Genomic DNA, 7,522 nt, shown 5'->3' with positions numbered 1-7,522 from the left:
TTAGCTCCACCTGCTGTTTGTCCTAATTTAACTCCTTTCTTTTCTGGAAAGTCTGAAAGATTTGTGCTACATTTGGCTGCAAATGCACTGACTGTTGAAACTTTACGTTCAATTTTCAATTTGTCTCACGTCACAACGCCGTCCTTACGCTCCCGTTAGGTCAAGGCACAGAAACCACTCGGTGAAGGTGAAGAAAACATCATGGGCTTTTAAAAATACCTGTTTCTGTCTCCGCAAACAAGGTCCCATCAAAAGTATCCAGCGGTTTCACGCTTACAAATGTTGAGACGTAGCCTCGAACGCTGGTCTGTGGCTCGGCAGCCTTCTCGCCCGTCACTTCAGGAAAACTCAGGTCATAAACATGAGACGTGAACGTGATATGAGACGTTTCGTAGAAATCTCGATTCTGTGCCAACATTTCATTTGAGCAGCTGCTCTGGATGTTCACCACTTCTCTGTTAGCTTAACCTAAAACCTCTTTCAGATCTCAACCCTCAAACTGAGTCCGAACAGAAAACCTTCCATATATGTCCTCGCTCGGTGTCCGAAGCTCGACTGCTGAGCAGAACGTAAAGACCCTCGAGGCAAATTTGTGATATCTGGCTGTACAAACAGAGTTGAGTTGACTTGACTTGACATACGCACACAAATATTAGGGATACATGCCGACTTGCAAATATATCACATTCTTACACGTGTAAGCTGAAACATGCACACTCAGAGGAATACAGTAGAAATACTGTGGTCTTAATGTGACACACACACACACACACTGCCAGGAAACACTTTAGTGAAACTTAAACTTAACTTCGTTGCCTTTTCACTCCTCTGGGTCACTCCTTCACCTCAAGGCCACATCTCCCCCCTCTCTCTCTCCCTCTCTCTCTCTCTCTCTCTCTCCCTCTCTCTCTCTCTCTCTCTCTCCCTCTCTCTCCCCCTCTCTCTCTCTCCCTCTCTCTCTCTCCCCCTCTCTCTCTCTCTCTCTCTCTCTCTCCCCCTCTCTCTCTCTCCCCCTCTCCCCCCTCTCATCCTACAGATGGAAGTGTTTCTGACCCTGACTGTCGGCACATTACCGTCTCTACCTGTCCGCTCCTCCAAACCTCCTCGTGTTTCCTCTGGACACTGTTTTCCTAACTAAGAGCTCACAGAGGATAAAATATCTGAGCAGCTGCAGTCAGGGTTGTGTGTGCGTGTGTGTGTGTGTGTTATGAAACACATGATATAAAGAGCTGATTATAACCCTGATTCGGCCGTGATGGCCGACTGCCAAGATTATGGGGCATCGGCGGAGAAGAAGTGGGAGCTCACCTGCAGAGAGCCGGCGGCAAAGGTTAGCATGCTAACACAGTCCACGACACAGGTGAACATTATACCTGCTGAAGTATGTTCACATTGTCACATTGTTGAGCATTTAGCTCAAAGCACAGTTCAAGTACAAGCCTAGCAGTTATTGATAGCTATAGCTCCTCACTTGTTAACTGGCGCGTGATCTCAGGGTCCGACAGCCGAATCTTTCACCAGATGATGCTCCGACGTCCCGTTTCTGTGAATGCAGCACGAGGCTGCACTGAAGTACAGAGTGGTTTTGCTATAAAGCGATACAGCGTCTCGTCACATCACAACAGGTGTGCTTTATAAATGTTGCAGACCACACAGTTCATAAGTAGATACAAGTTTCAACTCCTCTCGTCATGAATTTCCGGTGTAAACTGTCAAGAACACCTGAACGCCTCCTTTCAGCACACCTGACGTTGACCGAATGACCCCTGGGGGGCGCTACGGCTCTACAGCACGTCACTTGCTAAGTTGCAGAGGTATTAACATCCAACCCTGTCTGCTGACAAACATTTTGGCATTTTACATTTCTGCAAATCCTTAATACAAGTTTGTGCTAGTTATTTGTACCTTAAACATTTCGTTTGGCCGCCGTACAAGAGTCTGACTTTATATCATCAGGAGGAGACGATGGCTGAGCCTGACTTTATATCATCAGGAGGAGACGATGACTGAGCCTGACTTTATATCATCAGGAGGAGACGATGGCTGAGTTTACATTTTTTCATGAAGAACTACGAGAATCTTCTCACCGTGTAAAGAAACACTTCATCTCTCAGTTCATCAGAAACATCAACACATCAGCAGATACAAAACTAAAGCTGTAATCTGAAACTTTGACACATGATGTGGAGTAAAAACACGTAGTGAAGTATAAATATGCAGAAAATGGAAATACTCAAAGTACAAAGTGCCTCAAATTTGTGCTGGAGTAAATGTTGAGTAAATAATCACACACACCACGTAGTCTCTCTTTCTCACGCACGCACGCATACACACACACGCACACACACACACACACACACACACAGTGAGCAGCTGTGTGGGTTAGATCATCAGTTTGTACAGCAGGCTGGTACCCTGTCCTGCGTCAGTAGGTGTTAGTGGTAACATTAGCCAGGGGGGTGAAGGAAGGAAGAGCCAGGGAGGAGGAGGAGGATGGAGAGAGTGAAAGAGAAACAGAAAGAGAGAGTGAGGTGGAGTGTTAGCATAACCCGAGGCTTAAACGTGTCACCCCTGCTGTTGTTTTAGCCCCCGCCGTTTAAACACTCAGGAAATCAGGCTGTCTTAGCAGGAGAGCCTCGCTGTCATCACCTCAGACAGCCTTCGCCCTCCTCCTTCAGATCCACGTCCTGTTATCTGCTGTGATTTCTCATGTTGTCTTCTTGTCACTCCAGAACCAGAGTAAATGTTGGCACTTAACATCTGTAAACTGTTTCTTTATGTTTCTTTTGGTTTGACTTTCAGTTTTATCTTGTGACAGTGACACCGCTGCGCTTCAGCTGAAGGAAAACATCATGTTTTGACTTTAAATTCCTGTCTGAGTTGCCACAAACATGGTTGGAGAAGTCCTGACTCCCCAGTCAAATATATCTGATCTGTTTATTTGTTTTTGTTTATTTTCCCGAGGTTTCCTTGAAACGATCCAGAGGTTCCTCACTTACAGATGTTGAAGCGTAGCCTCAGACTGTGGTCACTGATCTTCTCTCCTGTAGCTCCACCACCATTTCCTCCACGTCCCCGATAAGAAAGTCAGGTTACAAAGATGTGATGTGATATGACACATTAATACGACACGTAGCCTTTGACATGCACAAATATAAACGTATCCCTGGTTTACAGAAACATTAACTGCCAGCCTCTTTTTCCTGGCGACCGGGTTGATTTTTCTCCTCCGTCTCTCTTCTCTCTGTTTCTTTCATTTTGTCTCAGACATAAACTGAAACAAGTGTGACGACATGAAGGCGAGTTTGATGACACCGGTTGACACAACAGGATGCAGACCGGGTCGACCGCGCCAGACATTATGATTAGTGGTTTTATTTGGCGTCCGTCTTGACTTGGTTTGGAGGTGAGTAATATGAGTTTCTGGAAGGTGCTTCAGTGTGGTATTTTTTATTCTGACATGTTGCATTTTCATCCTGTTACAGCAGGTTTGGCTGCCGTGATCTCCGCTGGGAATGTCTCCGCTGGTGCCACAACTATTATGTGGATGTAGCTGTGAGGGCAAGTCTGAAGGTACGTGAATACACTGTAAAAAGTAAAGAAAAGTAACTCAACAAAACCAGTGAGGCCCCAAAAAATACTGCAGAAATACTGCAAATAAAATCTCCTCTTACAAAAACAATAACTTTCCATGATTAAAGTAGTTTTTAGCTTTAATTTTACATGATTTTAAAGTTTATATTAACATGTAGAAACAGTGAAATCACACTGTTATTGTCAGGCTTGAAATGGAGTTCCATTATTAGTAAAGGTTTAATTGTTTAATTTTATGTTTATGTTGATAAATGTTGGTAAAAACCCAAAACTTCATTTACTGTTAATTGACACTAATTTGATCCACCTGTATAAATGTAATTACAGTTTTAAACTTGATTGTTTCCTCTAATAAGTCAAAAATAAATATCTATGAAAATATGATAAATATGTGACTTTTATGTGGAAACAACTTGATTTCTGTTAATGAATGGAAAATTAATGGGTTTGTAAATACAGATTTTTAATGTTATTTTACATTAGACGTGACAATTTACAGTCTTTCTATGTAATTTTATTGATATTTTTATATTAAAAAAATACAGGAAAATATGCTAAATTGCAGAGTTTAACTTTGACTTTATGGCACGTTTCCTGTTATATTTGTCTGATCTCTTTTGAATCATGCTTTTTGTCTGTACTGTGTCCCTGCCTGTCTTTAACGCTGTGTTGAAGCCTTCAGCCACAAAGTAAACCATAAAATTACTAAACAACAAACTAAACTGTTGAAAATGGATGTATCAGTAAACCAGCCCGGTCACCAGGATGTAACGTGAGCAGTTGATGCTTCTATAAATCACAGATACATCTGAGGTTTACATTTGGACCAAACGTGTCACATCACGTTCACATTATATGATCATCAGCAGACTGTCACAGTCACATCAGGACGTGGAGGGCGCGGCGCTGCCATCATCAACATGGCTGCCAAACAGCTGACCACAGTTTGAGTCACACCTGCAGACATTTTTATCCATTTTGTTGCGTCTGAAGTGTTTTCAAGGAGAGCTGCAGACATTTCCAGTGTTTTTTGTGGCCACCAGCTATTCTTAACAGTAAGTCAGACCGTCTCCACCCGTGACTGTGGCGACCCAAACGGATATTTAAAACCAAAGCGTGATGTTTTTCTAACCCTAACCAAGTGTTTTTGTGCCTAAACCTAACCAGAGCTTCAGCAGAGGGTTGTGACAGGAGAGAGAAATTCAACCTAAACAAACGTAAAGTTGAAATGTGTCTGTGGTTTTGCAGAAACGTACTGAGCTAACATTTATTCTGCTGATTGCGTTGGAGTATATGTTGTGTGTTCGCTCTCCCTGAGACCGGACGACGGGCTCATGCCCACCACAGTCATCTGTCTCCATTTATGAATCTAATCTGGCTGCAGTTTTATTTGTATTCAGGATCCAGTTACCGTTCAGGCAGCATGTGGTGAGTAAAGTAAATTACCTGTGAATCTAATCTAAAGCTGCGATCGTGTGTTACAGGTCGATTTAATGGCTTCTGTACTTTAGTGCTAATAACCTTGTTTCTCTGCAGACCAGGGGCCATGTGGCAACAAGGTGCTCACACACACTCTGCTGAGAAGCTCACTGACTTCTTGCCCTGTAGTGGGAGCAGATGATGGAACAGACACACACACACACACACACACACACACACACACACACACACACACACTTTACTATGTGCCTTTGAGGAGAGGCAGGGCCATCATTCACTTTGTGTGTGTGTGTGTGTGTGAGTATAAATACATCCTTGACCTTTGTTTTCTTTGCACTTTTTCTCCTATGGGATACTGTCAAAAGTGGACCCACACACACACACACACACACACACACACACACACACACACACACACACACACTGTAGTATGGCGGGCAGGATGGCGTGGTGGCAGCCGTTATTTATGTCTGCTTTCTTTAGCGAGGTTTCTCACAGGAACAGGAGCCGAACAGGAATCCAACGCTTCCTCTGAGTCCACCATTTATCACTCTTTATTAATACAAACACACACACACACACACACACACACACACACACACACACACACACACACATGCTCAAGCCATGGACACAGTTGCAAACTAGACAATTACACATAAACAAATATGTAAAATATTTAATGATCAACACAACTATGTGCGTACAGCATTTTTTGTAAGACAGAGAAAAAACAGGACTCTGGTAAAAGTAGAAGTACTGATTCAGCTTCTTTACTCCAGTAAAAGTAATCGAATACAGGCTCTGACATGTACTCAGAGTATCAGAGTAAAAACTCTCCCTCTGAAGGACATTTGTGGTCAAAGCTAACTGAAGCTCACGTCATATTAATATAATTCAAAGACTATTAAAGTTAAAGGTAGAGTCAGTAGGATTTGTCCCAGCTGTTCCTGAACGCACCACAAAGATAGTTGATTGTTGAGTCTCATTCCCAGGACGTCAAATAGCCACATGTTGGGTTGGTAAAGCGTCCCGAGCAGCAACAAAGAGAGAAAATAAGAAACTCTCTGCAGATACGAGACACTAACACGCCTTTTCTCCCCATTCAGCCTCCCTCTCTGTCTGTTCACGTCTTTTACGTCTTTGTTTCGTCAAATGAAAATTATCCGCAAATCCCCTCAGATGCATCAAACTAAAATAACGAGTCTGTTTTGAAGCTGTGAGGAGGAGAAAGTTCAGATGTTTGTGGTCAGATGTAGAGAGGGAAAGTCACAGAGATACTCAGGTACAGTACAGATACCTGAAAAATCTACTGAAGTACAGTAATGAAGTATTTGTAGTTAGTTTCTTACTTTCCACTTCTGTCAGCCATTTCCATATTTTACAGCCAGTGGCTGGTGCTGACATCCCAGCCTGAAAAAATCAGACAGGCAAACTTGTCCTCAGGCATCAGGACAGAAGTCAATCGTCTATTTTTATTTGGTTTAAAAAATCTTAATATACTTATTTTGGTGTAAAACATGAAAAGATCAATTAAAACAGAGAAAAGTGGAACATGTGCGAAATCTCCTGTTACCAACTCATCTGTAATCTGTGTTTTTTAAATCTGAAACATGAGGATTATAATTTCCGGGGGTTCAACCAGAAATGTTAGTCTCGACATGTTGAGTTAAAAAAAACAACTAAACTCTGAAACAGATGAAATTTTATCTCGCTGACACATTTTGAGTCTGGAACGGAGGCAGACTGCTGGGACTGTTGGCAGCTTCCTGGGAGGGTTATTCAATGCTAGATCAAGGTCAGAGATGGTGACTGGTGTGTGTGTGTGTGTGTGTGTGTGTGTGTGTGTGTGTTGTCAGGTGATGTCACTGCAGGGAGTGCAGCATCAGACTGACTGTGGAGGAAATAGCAGTGGCTAGACCTGACGTTGCCCCGCTCAGTCGCGTCTCATAACTCACAGCTGAAGTATTATTGTAACTGTTCACGTTCGGCATCAATCTGAAGCTGCTGATTTCGTTTCCTCACAAGCGTTCAGGTTCTGGACCAGCCTGCTGGCCCAGAAAACTCCACTTGACCTTCATAGTTTTCCCTTTCACACCCTTTCATTTAGTTTTCTCTCTCGCAGATCTTTTTCTGTTTACGTCTCTCTGACTTTTTCTCTCTCTCCATCTCAAACACACACACACATGCAGTATTTTCTCATCAGTCAGCGTCTGTTAATCAGCAGTGATTGATTGTGTCCACAAGCTGTGACTCCAAAAATCTACACAGGACAAATGAGAAGAAAAACACCAAATAATAACAGGAAGGTTTTGCTCCCGCCGGCTCCGGCTCGTCTTTCAGGCTCGCCAGGAAAGTTCATTTTGACATAATTTGAAAAAGGAGACGAATTAGAGCCAATCAGAATATATTAACTGCTCTCTGAATGTTGGTGAGTGTCTCGAAGCACACACACACACACACACACACACACACACACACACATACA

The sequence above is a fragment of the Pagrus pagrus genome, assembly GCF_965226575.1.
Source record: "Pagrus pagrus genome assembly, chromosome: 3".
NCBI lineage: Eukaryota > Metazoa > Chordata > Actinopteri > Spariformes > Sparidae > Pagrus > Pagrus pagrus.
Note: the sequence above shows the minus strand (reverse complement) of the source record.